An 18,516-nucleotide genomic window follows, 5' to 3' on the forward strand; every position below is an offset into this window, starting at 1 on the left:
CCCCAGGGGATCTTCTCAACCCACAGGTCGAACCTGAGTCTCCTGTGACTCTTCCATTGCAGGTGTATTCTTTACCATGAGCCACCAGGAAGCCCCATCTGAAATGTGGCTATTCTTAACTAAGATATACCATAAGTTTAAAATATATAATGGATTTTGAAGACTTAGTATGAAAAAAATGTAAACTATCATTGATTTTGATGTTGATTATATGTTGAAATAATGCTATTTTGGAGATATTAAGTAAAATACATTATTAAAATTAATCTCACCTGTTTCTTTGGATTTTTTGGTGTGACTACAAGAAAATTTAAAATTACATAAGTAGCTAATGTTATATTTCTATTGGACAGTGCTTCTTTAAGGAAAAGCACAAAGTTCCTAAAGGATTGCTCCCTTTCAGCCTTTGCCAAATAATTCTCTCCCCTCTAGGCTAGTTCTAACAAGTCAAATAATGCAGATTTCATAATTGGAAGGAAGACTGCAAGTCATTTGGAAATTAGGTGATGAAACCGCATGACAATTTGCTTTCCTGAGCCCTTCTTATTTCAAATGGAATAGTCACTGCTCTGTTCTCTCCTCTAGCTAATTTACATCTTATTTTCTTTCTGTCAGGAGTGTCATTTCCTGTGATTGATGAAACCATCTTTGCTAAATGCAAAAACAAGGCCACCACGTTACTCAAACTGGATTCACCACAAATATTTCCATCCTCTGGATCAGAAAGAATTCATATAGTTGCTTGGAAACCCTTTGAAAAGTCACAATGTTTGGTTCCTTTCAGAAATTGAAATCAAGACTACAGGAACAAAAAATATCATTACCATTACAAATATGAAAAAAACAGACTATCTGGCAGAATAATTTTTCTTTTATCTTAGGTCATGTTTATACATGGCCTCTAAATTTGCCATTTTTTGACTCAAGGGTTTTAGAGTCAACTTAATGATGGGTTTCTATACAATTAATTAGATTGACAGTTCAATAGAGTTAATTCACTTAGAGTTGATTCAGTTTTTAGAGTTGATTTTTATAAGCCCATAGCCTTCATTTATGAACACATGTAAGTCACTAACAGCAGTGTTAGGACTTTAGAATTGTTATTACCTGAAAATGAGGAAGACATGTTAACCAAAAGGAAACAGACCTTTCCTCTTTAAGAAACAACTGGCAAAACCCACTACACTATTGTAAAGTAATTAACCTCCAACTAATAAAGGGAAAGAAAGAAACAACTGGGACAAACTACAAGGTTTTATATACTCCCATGACTGCCTTTTTTCTGCTTTTCTTGAGTTTCTTTTAAATTATCTTTATCAAATTTAGTAAAATGTCAGTACCTCAGACTTGTTTATTATTTTGTATTAAGTTGCATATAGTAAAATTCACTTTAGATTTGTAACACAGGCATAGATTTTTGTAACCACCACTAACAGGATATAGAAAAATTCCTGCACCCCTCGAAATTCTCTTTTGCTAACTCCTTGCATTCAGACATTCCTTCTATCCACAGTCCCTGGCAACCACTGAGAGGTTCTATGTTCTATTAATTTTGCCTTTTAGAGAATACCGTATAAATGGAACCATATAGTATGTAACCCCTTGAGACTGATTTCTTTTAATTAGCATAATGTATCTGAGGATTCATTCATGTTGTTGAAGCTATCAATAGTTTGTTCCTTTTTATTACTGACTACAACAGTATATTTATCCATTCACTTAATGAGGAATATTTGGTTTGCTTCCAGATTTTGGTAACTACAAATAATGGTGCTGTAAATGTTCACATATAGGTTTTTGTGTGAACGCAAGTTTCATTTCTCTAGAATAAATATCTGAGTGAGAAAGCTGGATCATATGATATGTGTATGTTCAAATTTATAAGATTTTGCCAAACTGTTTTCTAGAATGACTAGGCCATTTTGCATTCCCACCTATGAAAGTTCCAATTGCTTTGCAGCCTCAGTGACACTGGGTATCATCAGTATTTTTTATTTAACCCCTCTGATAGGGGTAAAATTGTATCTCATTGTAGTTTTAATTTACATATCTTTAATGATGAGTGATGTTGAGCATCTTTTTTTTTTTTTTTTTATTTTAATTTTATTTTATTAGTTGGAGGCCAATTACTTCACAACATTTCAGTGGGTTTTGTCATACATTGACACGAATCAGCCATTGAGTTACACGTATTCCCCATCCCGATCCCCCCTCCCACCTCCCTCTCCACCCGACTCCTCTGGGTCCTCCCAGTGCACCAGGCCCGAGCACTCGTCTCATGCATCCCACCTGGGCTAGTGATCTGATTCACCATAGATAATATACATGCTGTTCTTTTGAAACATCCCACCCTCACCTTCTCCCACGGAGTTCAAAAATCTGTTCTGTACTTCTGTGTCTCTTTTTCTGTTTTGCATATAGGGTTATTGTTACCATCTTTCTAAATTCCGTATATATGTGTTAGTATGCTGTAATGTTCTTTATCTTTCTGGCTTACTTCACTCTGTATAATGGGCTCCAGTTTCGTCCATCTCATTAGAACTGATTCAAATGAATTCTTTTTAACGGCTGAGTAATATTCCATGGTGTATATGTACCACAGCTTCCTTATCCATTCATCTGCGGATGGGCATCTAGGCTGCTTCCATGTCCTGGCTATTATAAACAGTGCTGCGATAAACATTGGGGTGCACGTGTCTCTTTCAGATCTGGTTTCCTCGGTGTGTATGCCCAGAAGTGGTATTGCTGGGTCATATGGCAGTTCTATTTCCAGTTTTTTAAGAAATCTCCACACTGTTTTCCATAGTGGCTGTACTAGTTTGCATTCCCACCAACAGTGTAAGAGGGTTCCCTTTTCTCCACACCCTCTCCAGCATTTATTGCTTGTAGACTTTTGGATAGCAGCCATCCTGACTGGCGTGTAATGGTATCTCATTGTGGTTTTGATTTGCATTTCTCTAATAATGAGTGATGTTGAGCATCTTTTCGTGTGTTTGTTAGCCATCTGTATGTCTTCTTTGGAGAAATGTCTGTTTAGTTCTTTGGCCCATTTTTTGATTGGGTCATTTATTTTTCTGGAATTGAGCTTCAGGAGTTGCTTGTATATTTTTGATATTAACCCTTTGTCTGTTTCTTCATTTGCTATTATTTTCTCCCAATCTGAGGGCTGTCTTTTCACCTTACTTATAGTTTCCTTTGTTGTGCAAAAACTTTTAAGTTTCATTAGGTCCCATTTGTTTAGTTTTGCTTTTATTTCCAATATTCTGGGAGGTGGGTCATAGAGGATCCTGCTGAGATTTATGTCAGAGAGTGTTTTGCCTATGTTCTCCTCTAGGAGTTTTATAGTTTCTGGTCTTACATTTAGATCTTTAATCCATTTTGAGTTTATTTTTGTGTATGGTGTTAGAAAGTGTTCTAGTTTCATTCTTTTACAAGTGGTTGACCAGTTTTCCCAGCACCACTTGTTAAAGAGGTTGTCTTTTTTCCATTGTATATCCTTGCCTCCTTTGTCAAAGATAAGGTGTCCATAGGTTCGTGGATTTATCTCTGGGCTTTCTATTCTGTTCCATTGATCTATATTTCTGTCTTTGTGCCAGTACCATACTGTCTTGATGACTGTGGCTTTGTAGTAGAGTCTGAAGTCAGGGAGGGTGATTCCTCCAGTTCCATTCTTCTTTCTCAAGATTACTTTGGCTATTCATGGTTTTCTGTATTTCCATACAAATTGTGAAATTATTTGTTCTAGTTCTGTGAAAAATACCGTTGGTAGCTTGATAGGGATTGCATTGAATCTATAGATTGCTTTGGGTAGAATAGCCATTTTGACAATATTGATTCTTCCAATCCATGAACACGGTATGTTTCTCCATCTGTTTGTGTCCTCTTTGATTTCTTTCATCAGTGTTTTATAGTTTTCTATGTAGAGGTCTTTTGTTTCTTTAGGTAGGTATACTCCTAAGTATTTTATTCTTTTTGTTGCAATGGTGAATGGTATTGCTTCCTTAATTTCTCTTTCTGTTTTCTCATTGTTAGTGTATAGAAATGCAAGGGATTTCTGTGTATTAATTTTATATCCTGCAACTTTACTATATTCGTTGATTAGCTCTAGTAATTTTCTGGTAGAGTCTTTAGGGTTTGCTATGTAGAGGATCATGTCATCTTCAAATAGTGAGAGTTTCACTTCTTCTTTTCCTATCTGGATTCCTTTTACTTCTTTTTCTGCTCTGATTGCTGTGGCCAAAACTTCCAAGACTATGTTGAATAGTAGTGGTGAGAGTGGGCACCCCTGTCTTGTTCCTGATTTCAGGGGAAATGCTTTCAATTTTTCACCATTGAGGGTGATGCTTGCTGTGGGTTTGTCATATATAGCTTTTATTATGTTGAGGTATGTTCCCTCTATTCCTGCTTTCTGGAGAGTTTTAATCATAAATGGGTGTTGAATTTTGTCAAAGGCTTTCTCTGCATCTATTGAGATAATCATATGGTTTTTATCTTTCAATTTGTTAATGTGGTGTATTACATTGATTGACTTGCGGATATTAAAGAATCCTTGCATTCCTGGGATAAAGCCCACTTGGTCATGGTGTATGATTTTTTTAATATGTTGTTGGATTCTGTTTGCTAGAATTTTGTTAAGGATTTTTGCATCTATGTTCATTAGTGATATTGGCCTGTAGTTTTCTTTTTCTGTGGCATCTTTGTCTGGTTTTGGAATTAGGGTGATGGTGGCCTCATAGAATGAGTTTGGAAGCTTACCTTCTTCTGCAATTTTCTGGAAGAGTTTGAGTAAGATAGGTGTTAGCTCTTCTCTAAATTTTTGGTAGAATTCAGCTGTGAAGCCATCTGGTCCTGGGCTTTTGTTTCCTGGAAGATTTTTGATTACAGTTTCGATTTCCTTGCTTGTGATGGTTCTGTTAAGATCTTCTATTTCTTCCTGGTTCAGTTTTGGAAAGTTATACTTTTCTAAGAATTTGTCCATTTCATCCAAGTTGTCCATTTTATTGGCATAGAGCTGCTGGTAGTAGTCTCTTATGATCCTTTGTATTTCAGTGTTGTCTGTTGTGATCTCACCCTTTTCATTTCTTATTTTGTTAATTTGGTTCTTCTCTCTTTGTTTCTTAATGAGTCTTGCTAATGGTTTGTCAATTTTGTTTATTTTTTCAAAAAACCAGCTTTTAGCTTTGTTGATTTTTGCTATGGTCTCTTTAGTTTCTTTTGCATTTATTTCTGCCCTAATTTTTAAGATTTCTTTCCTTCTGCTGACCCTGGGGTTCTTCATTTCTTCCTTCTCTAACTGCTTTAGGTGTAGAGTTAGGTTATTTATTTGGCTTTTTTCTTGTTTCTTGATGTAAGCCTGTAATGCTATGAACCTTCCCCTTAGCACTGCTTTTACAGTGTCCCATAGGTTTTGGGTTGTTGTGTTTTCATTTTCATTCATTTCTATACATATTTTGATTTCTTTTTTGATTTCTTCTATGATTTGTTGGTTATTCAGAAGCGTGTTATTTAGCCTCCATATGTTTGAATTTTTAACAATTTTTTTCCTGGAGTTGAGATCTAATCTTACTGCACTGTGATCAGAAAAGATGACTGGAATGATTTCAATTTTTCTGAATTTTCCAAGACCAGATTTATGGCCCAAGATGTGATCTATTCTGGAGAAGGTTCCGTGTGCACTTGAGAAAAAGGTGAAATTGATTGTTTTGGGGTGAAATGTCCTATAGATATCAATTAGGTCTAGCTGGTCCATTGTATCATTTAAGGTTTGTGTTTCCTTGTTGATTTTCTGTTTAGTTGATCTATCCATAGTTGTGAGTGGGGTATTAAAGTCTCCCACTATTATTGTGTTGCTATTAATTTCCTCTTTCATACTCATTAGCGTTTGCCGTACATATTGCGGTGCTCCTATGTTGGGTGCATATATGTTTATAATTGTTATATCTTCTTCTTGGATTGATCCTTTGATCATTATGTAGTGTCCTTCTTTGTCTCTCTTCACATCCTTTATTTGAAAGTCTATTTTATCTGATATGAGTATTGCGACTCCTGCTTTCTTTTGGTCTCCATTTGCGTGAAATATTTTTTTCCAGCCCTTCACTTTTAGTCTGTATGTGTCTCTGGTTTTGAGGTGGGTCTCTTGTAGGCAGCATATATAGGGGTCTTGTTTTTGTATCCATTCAGCCAATCTTTGTCTTTTGGTTGGGGCATTCAACCCATTTATATTTAAGGTAATTATTGATAGGTGTGGTCCCGTTGCCATTTACTTTGTTGTTTTGGGTTCACGTTTATACAACCTTTCTGCATTTCCTGTCTAGAGAAGATCCTTTAGCATTTGTTGAAGAGCTGGTTTGGTGGTGCTGAATTCTCTCAGCTTTTGCTTGTCTGTAAAGCTTTTGAATTCTCCTTCATATCTGAATGAGATCCTTGCTGGGTACAGTAATCTAGGTTGTAGATTATTCTCTTTCATTACTTTCATTAAGTCCTGCCATTCCCTTCTGGCCTGGAGGGTTTCTATTGATAGATCAGCTGTTATCCTTATGGGAATCCCTTTGTGTGTTATTTGCTGTTTCTCCCTTGCTGCTTTTAGTATTTGTTCTTTGTGTTTGATCTTTGTTAATTTGATTACTATGTGTCTTGGAGTGTTTCGCCTTGGGTTTATCCTGTTTGGGACTCTCTGGGTTTCTTGGACTTGGGTGGCTATTTCCTTCCCCATTTTAGGGAAGTTTTCAGCTATTATCTCCTCGAGTATTTTCTCGTGGCCTTTCTTTTTGTCTTCTTCTTCTGGGACTCCTATGATTCGAATGTTGGGGCGTTTCACATTGTCCCAGAGGTCCCTGAGGTTGTCCTCATTTCTTTTGATCCTTTTTTCTTTTTTCCTCTCTGCTTCATTTATTTCCACCATTCTATCTTCTACCTCACTTATCCTATCTTCTGTCTCCGTTATTCTACTCTTGGTTCCCTCCAGAGTGTTTTTGATCTCATTCATTGCATTATTCATTTTTAATTGACTCTCTTTTATTTCTTCTAGGTCTTTATTAAACATTTCTTGCATCTTTTCAATCTTTGTCTCCAGGCTATTTATCTGTAACTCCATTTTGTTTTCAAGATTTTGGATCATTTTTATTATCATTATTCTAAATTCTTTTTCAGAGAGATTCCCTATCTCCTCCTCTTTTGTTTGACTTGGTGGGCATTTGTCATGTTCCTTTACCTGTTGGGTATTTCTCTGCCTTTTCATCTTGTTTAGATTGCTGTGTCTGGAGTGGGTTTTCTGTATTCTGGAGGTCTGTGATTTCTTTTTATTGTGGAGTTTTTACCCAGTGGGTGGGGTTGGACGGTTGACTTGTCAAGGTTTCCTGGGTAGGGAAGCTTGTTTCAGTATTCTGGAGCGTGGAACTTGATTTCTTCTCTTTGAAGAGCAATGGTGTGCCCAGTAATGAGTTTTGAGATGGGTCTATGTGTTAGGTGTGACTTTGGGCAGTCTGTATGTTGACTTTCAGGGCTATGTTCCTGTGTTGCTGGGGAATTTGTGTGATATGTCTTGCTGTAAAACTTGTTGGCTCCTGGGTGTTGGTTGGTTTCAGTGTAGGTATGAAGGCTTTTGGACGGTCTCTTATTACTTAAAGTTCCATGTAGTCAGGAGTTTTCTGGTGTTCTCAGGTTTTGGGCTTAAATCTCCTGCCTCTGGATTTCAGTTTTATTCTTCCTGTAGTCTCAGGACTTCTCCAACTATACAGCACTGATAATAAAACTTCTAGGTTAATGGCGAAAAGATTCTCCCCTGTTAGGGGCTCCCAGAGAGGTTCACAGAGTTACATGAAGAAGAGGACAGGGAAGAGGGAAATAGAGATGAGCAGGAGGAGAAAAAGGGGGACTCAAGAGGAGAGAGACAGATCTATGCAGTCGTCTGTTCCTAGAGTGTTCTCCGTAGCCCAGACACCAGCAAAGATTCACAGAATTGAATTGGGAGGAGAGGGGGAAAGGAGGAAATAGAGGTGTTCTGAGGTAGAAAACAGAGAGTCAAGATTGGGAGAGAATAATCACCACACTCCTGAATAAAAATGGAAACTGAATATTGGATTCTTAAATGTTTACAGTTTATATCATATACTGAAGAACAAAAATTAAAAATCTAGAGTATAGGTTAGACTCATAAAAATACTATATTAAAAACAAAAACAAAAACACCCCCCAAAAAATTTTAGAAATATATATGAGGTTCGGTTTAAAGATAAGGCTTCTCTTCTTTTTTTTCCTTCCTTCCTCTCCTCTTTGTAAGGTTATAGTGTATTGAAAATGAATAATTAAGGAGTAGTAGAGGAGTACTAGAGGACTTTAAAAGAAATAAGAGTAGAAGAAAAATAAAAAATAGAGGAGGAGAAGGGAAAAAAAAAAAAAAGAAGAGAAAAAAAAGAGGAAAAAAAAATTTTCCCTAACTACAAAAATCGTAAGAATTTATGAAAATGAATGTTAAGGAGTAATGGGGGAGTAATAGGGAATTTTAAAAGGAAAATAAAAGAGAAAAAATTAAAAAGAAAAAATAAAACTAAAAAAAAATTTTTTTCTTTTTTTTTTCCCCTGCTTAAAAAAAAAAAAAAAGAAAGAAAAAAAAAAAAGTTAAAATATATGTAGGAAGTTCTCTGGAGCTGTTGCGGTCAGTGTGGGTTCGGCTCAGTTTCAGATAGCTCCTCGTTCCAGCTTACACTTCTTGATATCTACAGGACCCTTGTGGTGTGGTCAGTGTTTCCTACAGGGATTTTAATCTGTTGCACCAGTTCCTTCTGAAGCGGTTTGGCTTCTGTTTGCCAGGCTCTTCAGGGCCTCATTTCCGCCCTGACCCAAGCGGGCGGAGGTGGACTCTTATTCAGGTAGCTAGTTCCGTCGCGCTGCAGGGAGGGGCTACAGTTGCTCCGGCTCCGGAGCTGCTCAGGCTCCCAGCTGTTCAATATGGAGCGGCGCTGCGCGCAGTTCCAGCCCTCGGGTGTTCCGCCAAGGGTCCGAACTGAGATCTGCACCTGCTCCCTGTGCCCTCCCCGTCAGAGCGGTCCAGGCAGCCAGGGGCTTGACGCTTGACGGGCGCACTCTCCCCGGGTGCGCGCGCCCACTCCCTTCCGCGGTCCCAGTCTCAGATTCCGCCGGCGCCAGTCCCAGTCCGGTGCATGCGCCTTCTGCCCGCCGCGTCCCTAGCCCCAGTCCCCGCCTGCGCCGGTCGGGTGCCTGTGCCCTTTGTCTCGCCGCGACCCTCCCGGCGGATGTCGACCATCCAGAATCTCGGTCCCTTTGCTCTGCGAACCGCAGGCAGCGTGTTCTGGCCGGTTAATTTTCTCTCTCTTGCTCTCCCACAGTTCAAGCTGGGAACTCACAAAAGCTCCCTCCGATTGTCCACAGGGCTCTCAGGCCCGGACCCTGCCCCAAATAATGCCGCTCGCTCCTCTCCGTTCCGCTCCCACTTGCTGGTGGCGGATGCGGGCGTCTGGGGTACTTTCCTGCTGGGAGTTGCTTTTAGGCTCGTAATCTGTGGGTTTTATTATTGTTTCTCTCCCAGTCAGGTTGCCCTCTGAGATTCAAACACTTCCCCCAGGCCCGCCAGGTCGAGGGTTCCCCGGTGTCTGGGAACGTCCTCTATTAAGACCCTTCCCGGGACGGATCTCCATCCTTAGCTCTTTTGTCTCACTTTTTATCTTTTATATTTTGTCCTACCTCCTTTCGAAGGCAATGGGCTGCTTTTCTGGGCGCCTGGTGACCTCTGCTAGCGATCAGAAGTTGTTTTGTGAAGTTTGCTCTGTGTTCAGTTATTCTTTTGATGAATTTCTAGGAGAGAAAGTGGTCTCCCCGTCCTACTCCTCCGCCATCTTTTTCTATTCCGCGTTGAGCATCTTTTTATGTGATTATTTGTCATCTGTGTATCATCTTTAGTGAAATGTCTATTCAAATAAAAAAATTTCTTGCCTCCTTTGTCAAAGATAAGGTGTCCATAGGTTCGTGGATTTATCTCTGGGCTTTCTATTCTGTTCCATTGATCTATATTTCTGTCTTTGTGCCAGTACCATACTGTCTTGATGACTGTGGCTTTGTAGTAGAGTCTGAAGTCAGGCAGGTTGATTCCTCCAGTTCCATTCTTCTTTCTCAAGATTACTTTGGCTATTCGAGGTTTTTTGTATTTCCATACAAATTGTGAAATTATTTGTTCTAGTTCTGTGAAAAATACCGAATGGGAAAAAAAACAATCTCTTTAACAAGTGGTGCTGGGAAAACTGGTCAACCACTTGTAAAAGAATGAAACTAGAACACTTTCTAACACCATACACAAAAATAAACTCAAAATGGATTGAAGGTCTAAATATAAGACCAGAAACTATAAAACTCCTAGAGGAGAACATAGGCAAAACACTCTCTGACATAAATCACAGCAAGATCTTCTATGACCCACCTCCCAGAATATTGGAAATAAAAGCAAAAATAAACAAATGGGACCTAATGAAACTTAAAAGCTTTTGCACAACAAAGGAAACTATAAGTAAGGTGAAAAGACAGCCCTCAGATTGGGAGAAAATAATAGCAAATGAGGAAACAGACAAAGGATTAATCTCAAAAATATACAAGCAACTCCTGAAGCTCAATTCCAGAAAAATAAATGACCCAATCAAAAAATGGGCCAAAGAACTAAACAGACATTTCTCCAAAGAAGACATACAGATGGCTAACAAACACATGAAAAGATGCTCCACATCACTCATCAGAGAAATGCAAATCAAAACCACAATGAGGTACCATTACACGCCAGTCAGGATGGCTGCTATCCAAAAGTCTACAAGCAATAAATGCTGGAGAGGGTGTGGAGAAAAGGGAACCCTCTTACACTGTTGGTGGGAATGCAAACTAGTACAGCCACTATGGAAAACAGTGTGGAGATTCCTTAAAAAACTGGAAATAGAACTGCCATATGACCCAGCAATACCACTTCTGGGCATACACACTGAGGAATCCAGATCTGAAAGAGACACGTGCACCCCAATGTTCATCGCAGCACTGTTTATAATAACCAGGACATGGAAGCAGCCTAGATGCCCATCAGCAGACGAATGGATAAGGAAGCTGTGGTACATATACACCATGGAATATTACTCAGCCGTTAAAAAGAATTCATTTGAATCAATTCTAATGAGATGGATGAAACTGGAACCCATTATACAGAGTGAAGTAAGCCAGAAAGATAAAGAACATTACAGCATACTAACACATATATACGGAATTTAGAAAGATGGTAACGATGGCCCTATATGCAGGGCAGAAGAAGAGATGCAGAAGTACAGAACAGACTTTTGAACTCTGTGGGAGAAGGTGAGGGTGGGATGTTTCGAAAGAACAGCATGTATATTATCTGTGGTGAAACAGACCACCAGCCCAGGTGGGAGGCATGAGTCAAGTGCTCGGGCCTGTTGGGCTGGGAAGATCCAGAGGAATCGGGTGGAGAGGGAGGTGGGGTGGGAGACTGGGATGGGGAATTCGTGTAACTCTATGGCTGATTCACATCAATGTATGACAAAACCCACTGAAAAATAAAAAAAAAAAATTTGGTTATTTTCTTACAGAGTTTTCAGTTATACATCTTTTATCAGATATGTGAATTTCAAATAGCTTTCTCAGTCTGTGGCTTGTCTTTTCACTTACTTTATAGTGTCTTTCACTTTCAGAGAGCAAAATTTTAAAATTTGGAAGATGTCCACTTTTTCAATTTGTTTTCTTTTATGGACTTTTATGGTGCTTTTGGTGTCATATCTAAGAAATCTTGGTGTCATCTAAGGCCACAAGGAGTTTTCTCTGTTTTCTTCTAAGAGTTTCGGTATTTGATCCATTTTGAGGGTTTTGTTTTTGTTTTGTTTTTTGTATACAATGTGAAGTACAGGTTAAGGTTCATTTTTTTTTTTTTCATATGGGTATGCAATTGGTTCAACATGTTTTGTTGAAGACTATCTTTTCTCTAATGAATTGCCTTTGTAACTTTGTCAAAAGTCAATCAACCGCACTTAATATGGGCCTCTTTCAGGACTATTTTTTGCTTTGATCTATATGTCTATCCTTCATCTATCCTTTGGTCAATATCAATCTGCCTTGATTACCATAGCTTTAGAGTATGTTTTAATATTGGGTAGTGAGAGTCTTTCAAATTTGTTCTTCTTAAATATTGTTTTGGTCATTCTACTTCTTTTACCTCTCCATCAAAATTTTAGTCATCTTGTCTATATGTATAAAGAATCCTAATAGCATTTTCATCAGGGTTGCTTAAAACATAAACACCAGTTAGGGGAGAATTGACATTTTAACTATATCGAGTCTACTTAGGGCTTCCCAGGTGGCTCTAGTGGTAAAGAACCTGCCTGCCAATGCAGGAGACATAAGAGATGTGGGTTCAATCCCTGGGTCAAGAAGATCTCCTGGAGAAGAGCATGGAAACCCACTCCAGTATTCTTGCCTGGAGAATCGCATGGCAGAGGAGCCTGGCAGGCTATATACAGTCCATGGGGTTGCACAGAGTTGGACATGACTGAAGCAACTTAGGCATGCATGCAAGACATGAACATGGATGTCTCTCCATTATTTAGCTCTTTTTTAGTTCTGCCATTAGTGATTTGTAGTTTTCCACATACAGATCCTATATGTTTCTAAGAGATTTATACTGAAGTATTTGATATTTTTCAGTTCAGTTCAGTCACTCAGTTGTGTCCGACTCTGCGATCCCATGGACCACAGCACACCAGGCCTCCCTGTCCATCACCAACTCCCAGAGTTTACCCAAACTCATGTCCATTGAATCAGTGATGCCATTCAACCATCTCATCCTCTGTCGTCTCCTTCTCCTCCTGCCTTCAATCTTTCCCAGCATCAGGGTCTTTTCAAATGAGTCAACTCTTCGCATCAGGTCGCCAGAATATTGGAGTTTCAGCTTCAACATCAGTCCTTCCAATGAACACTAAGGACTGATCTCCTTTAGTGCTATTACAAATGATAATTTTCTTTAAATTTCAAATTGTAACTGAACATTGCTACATATGGGATCCAATTCCTATCCTATGAATTTTGTACATTAACTTTCTATCCTATGACTTTGCTATGCTTGCATATTACTTCCAGGTGATTTTTTTTGGAGATTCTTTGGGATTTTATGCACAGGTAATCATGCCATATGACTTCCCTGGTGGCTCAGATGGTAAAGCATCTGCCTACAATATGGGAGACCTGGGTTTGATCCCTGGGTCGGGAAGATCTTCTGCAGAAGGAAATAGCAACCCACTCCAGTACTCTTGCCTGGAAAATCCCATGGATGGAGGAGCCTGGTAGACTGCACTCCATGGGGTCGCAAAGAGTCGGACATGACTGAGCGACTTCACTTTCACTTTCTTTTCAATTGTGTCGTATGTAAAGAATGTCTTCCCTTCCAAAATCTATATACATTTATTTATTTTTCTTGTACTACTTAAGACTTTCAGTAGGATGTTGAATAGGTGAGAGAGGACGTTCTTGCCTTGTTTCTGATTTTGGGGGAAAGTGTCCATACTTGAGTCCAGTCTCAAGTATGATGGTAGCTATGGATATCTTATAGATATTATTTATCAAATTGAGAAAGTTCCCCTCTCTTTCTAGTTTGATGAGTTTTTTTTGTAATTACAAATGGGTTCTGGATTTGTCAAATGCTTTTTTTGTATCTATTGATATGATCATATGATTTTACCTTTTTAGATTGCTGACGTTATGGATTATGTTGATTGAATTTTAAATGTTGAACTAGTCTTGCATTCCTGAAATAAATCCCATTTGGTCATGATGTATACTTTTTAAAAACACGTTGTTGGATTCTATTCGTTAATATTTTGTTGAAGATTTTTGCATTTATATTCATGAGAGATACTAGTCTATAGCTTTCCATTCTAATGTCTTTATTTGGTTTTAGTATTAGGATAATGCTGGCCTCCTGGAATGAATTAGGAGGTATTAACTTTGCTTCCATTTTCTGGAAGATATGGTGGAGAATTGGTATAATTTCTTCCTATAATATTTGGTTGAATTCACCAGTGAAATTAGCTGGATTTGGTGCTTTCTCTCTCTCTCTTTTTTTTCCAGTGGGTCTTGTCATACGTTGATATGAATCAGCCATAGAGTTACACGTATTCCCCATCCCGATCCCCCCTCCCACCTCCCTCTCCACCCGATTCCTCTGGATCTTCCCAGCCCAACAGGCCCGAGCACTTGACTCATGCATCCCACCTGGGCTGGTGATCTGTTTCACCATAGATAATATACATGCTGTTCTTTTGAAACATCCCACCCTCACCTTCTCCCACAGAGTTCAAAAGTCTGTTCTGTACTTCTGTGTCTCTTTTTCTGTTTTGCATATAGGGTTATTGTTACCATCTTTCTAAATTCCATATATATGTGTTAGTATACTGTAATGTTCTTTATCTTTCTAGCTTACTTCACTCTGTATAATGGGTTCCAGTTTCATCCATCTCATTAGAACTGATTCAAATGAATTCTTTTTAACGGCTGAGTAATATTCCATGGTGTATATGTACCACAGCTTCTTTATCCATTCGTCTGCTGATGGGCATCTAGGCTGCTTCCATGTCCTGGCTATTATAAACAGTGCTGCAATGAACACTGGGGTGCACGTGTCTCTTTCAGATCTGGTTTCCTCGGTTTGTATGCCCAGAAGTGGTATTGCTTGGTCATATGGCAGTTCTATTTCCAGTTTTTTAAGAAATCTCCACACTGTTCTCCATAGTGGCTGTACTAGTCTGCATTCAGTGGGAAACTTTAATACACCACTCACAACTATGGATAGATCAACTAAACAGAAAATTAACAAGGAAACACAAACTTTAAATGACACAATGGTCCAGCTAGACCTAATTGATATCTATAGGACATTCTACCCCAAAACAATCAATTTCACCTTTTTCTCAAGTGCACATGGAACCTTCTCCAGAATAGATCATATCCTGGGCCATAAATCTAGCCTTGGTAAATTCCAAAAAATTGAAATCATTCCGGTCATCTTTTCTGACCACAATGCAGTAAGATTAGATCTCAACTACAGGAAAAAGAACTATTAAAAATTCCAACATATGGAGGCTAAATAACACACTTCTGAATAACAAACAAATCATAGAAGAAATCAAAAAAGAAATCAAAATGTGCATAGAAATGAATGAAAATGAAAACACAACAACCCAAAACCTATGGGACACTGTAAAAGCAGTGCTAAGGGGAAGGTTCATAGCAATACAGGCTTACCTCAAGAAACAAGAAAAAAGTCAAATAAATAACCTAACTCTACACCTAAAGCAACTAGAGAAGGAAGAAATGAAGAACATCAGGGTTAGTAGAAGGAAAGAAATCTTAAAAATTAGGGCAGAAACAAATGCAAAAGAAACAAAAGAGACCATAGCAAAAATCAACAAAGCTAAAAGTTGGTTTTTTGAAAAGGTAAATAAAATTGACAAGCCGTTAGCCAGACTCATCAAGAAACAAAGGGAGAAGAACAAAATCAACAAAATTAGAAATGAAAATGGAGAGATCACAACAGACAACTCTGAAATACAAAGGATCATAAGAGGCTATTACCAGCAGCTCTATGTTTTTAAATTTTAGTATCCAATTGTTCCCAGGTGACTCAGTGGTAAAGAATCTGCCTGTCAATTCAGGAGACAAGGATTCAATTCCTAGGCTGGGAAGATCCCCTGGAGGAGAAAATGGCAACCCACTCAAAGTATTCCTGCTTGGAAAATCCCGTGGACAGAGGAGCCTGGCTGGCTAGAGTTCATGGGGTCTCAAAGAGTCAGACATGAATGAAGTGACTTAGTGCATGTAATATGTACATCCTACTCACCTTTTCCTTATTCATGAAAGCTCATGAAACTAAGAATTGTTTAACATGTAAATATCAACTGACTGGATGATGTAAGTGAAGAGTGAAATGTCATTATTCAATAAAATGATGTTAGTAACTCCACAATGTGCTTCTGAGACAGATAAGCTTGATCAGTTATAACCACTTACAAATATTGAAAAGAATTGTGTGAGTATCTTCATACCTCTGGGAATAAATTGGCCGTTAAAAAAAGACAACAAAATAATAAACCAATAGAAGAACTTCCAAAATGTTTTAAAAAAAGAAACACTGTTTTATACTGGTTACACTCTTTCTCTCTGGTTTAAATTCAAGCACTGTGGAAATATGTTAAATAAGCACATTTAGCACAATTGGTTTATGAAAATGCCTTTTGTCAGTTTGATGCAAACTGCATTGAGGGAAATAAACAGTAAAATCTAGAATTAATGTTCCAAATTGCAATTGCTGGGAGCAGGAGAGGACAGTGAAAACCCTCAAGTAGAAATGACACTAAAATATAAATCCTTACTTCCAGCCTGTCTGGTATCTATTTCCCAAAGCACTGAGCATTTGTTGTCTCTCATCTGAAATAGATGGTTTTGTCTTGCTGGAGCTTACACATATGTGCATTTGTTTATTCTCTGAAGGTGATTCTTCATCATAAGGTATTGGAAACAGATTCTCTAGGGAAAACATCTGCGCAGCTATAATGCTAGCATCTGCCAAGTTAGGTGTGTGAAGAAAAAACGAACTTTATCTGAGTGGTTCAGGGACCTCAAATCCACAATCTAACATAATAACAAAGGCAGACGAACTGCATCTTTCCTCCATTGCTCCTGCAGTAGCCTGGCCCTGGTCATACCAGGTGCAGAACACATAATGAGATGACGTTGGTCCTCGGGACAGGAGTCAGTTCTGGAGGCGGAAGTCATTTGGTCCACTTAGAGAAAGGGCTTCAGATGAAACTAGACACTGGCTCTGCTTTCATGTTTCCGTAGAGCTTTCTCTGTTGCTCTGGGTGGGAGGATAGCGGAGGTGCGTGGGCTGAATGTTTATGGATCAGAGGTCTTGGGTCTGGCACAGTGTGAGAGAGGTGTAGCATAGTGGATCAGAGTATGGGCACTAGAACCAAATTGCCACGGTTTAGGTGCTTGGCTCTGCCACTCACTGTGTTACTTGGAAACCCAAGTTAATATTGGAAAAGATCCTTAATCTTCCTCAGTCTCTGTTTCCTCATCTGTAAAACAGAGATTTAAGAATTGGACATAAATCAATGAGAAGTGTAAAGGCACTGTATGCAATCTGGACATATGTTCTTAGAATTGTTTAAAATGAATAGCTAAATAGTTATGACTGTCTTAGTTCAGTTCAGTTCAGTTGCTCAGTTGTGTTTGACTCTTTGCGATCCCATGGACTGCAGCACTCCAGGCTTCCCTGTCCACCACCAACTCCCGGAGCTTGCTCAAACACATGTCCTAGTTATCTTCCCAACCCAGGGATTGAACACAGGTCTCCTGCATTGCAGGCAGATTCTTTACCAGCTGAGCCACAAGGGAAGTACATGTCCTAGTTAAAACCAGGTAATAACTAGCTTTTTGGTAAAAGTCCCCCTTGAAAGATGATACTGAGCCTCCAAAGAATTTTAATCTACACTTCTTCCTACTTTACCCCAACTCTTTTTACTCCAATAGGATCTATAACTTCCTTCACCTATAGTGTGTCCTCCCTGTCCTGGGGATAGTGAGCAACTTGAGTACTTCTTGGAATTTGCAGAGTATTTATAAGACCTGAGCTGATGGAGCTTCAGCTCCCACTCCATTGCCATTCCACACATATCTTCTGAGGTTTTCTGGAAGGCAAGGCACTTTGGTGCTGAGTAGGAGTTTGGTGCTGGCAAAAGCAATTTTTGGTTCTAAAATCTGTTCACTGTCCTATTGCTCTTGATTAACCCTTATCTGATTCTGCATTATGCATTGAACTCTGTGCTAACAGCTTCTTTTGCTCCTTCTTCTCCATTGTTCCTGTATCTACGGTAATGCAGCTCCACATTGTTGTCATTCTTAGAGTCCACAATGAGATGTCAGCTTAGAAACTTATACAGTTGAAATGAGATTTCTGTTTGAGAGTTCAACTGTAAAGATCATATGCAGTAGATCAGGGGGGATAATTAGTGCTTTAAAGAGGCAGCAGGACTCTCAGACCAGCAAAGCTGGACAGCAAATGGAAGTTCTCTGTTAACATTTGTGAAGGACAAAACAGCCTGGGTGGTGGTGGCTTCTTCCAAGTGCAGTACAGTACAGAGGGAATTAGGGCCAAGTAGAATGACAGGTGGGCTTCCTAGGTGGTGCTAGTGGTGAAAATCCTGCCTGCCAATGCAAGACACGTAAGAGACATGGGTTTGATCTCTGAGTTGGGAGTATCCCCTGGAGGAGGGCATGGCAGCCCACTCTAGTATTCTTGTCTAAGAAAGCCCATGGACAGAGGAGCCTATTGGGCTACAGTCCATATGGTCGCAAAGAGTCGGATATGACTGAAGCGACTTAGCACGCATGAGAATGACAGTTAGAGCATCCTTGGCCAGACTCCCTGTGCTGGGGGAGGGCACTCAGGCTACTTCAGCTGAGGAA

Source organism: Muntiacus reevesi, chromosome X (assembly GCF_963930625.1).
Source record: "Muntiacus reevesi chromosome X, mMunRee1.1, whole genome shotgun sequence".
Taxonomy (NCBI): domain Eukaryota; kingdom Metazoa; phylum Chordata; class Mammalia; order Artiodactyla; family Cervidae; genus Muntiacus; species Muntiacus reevesi.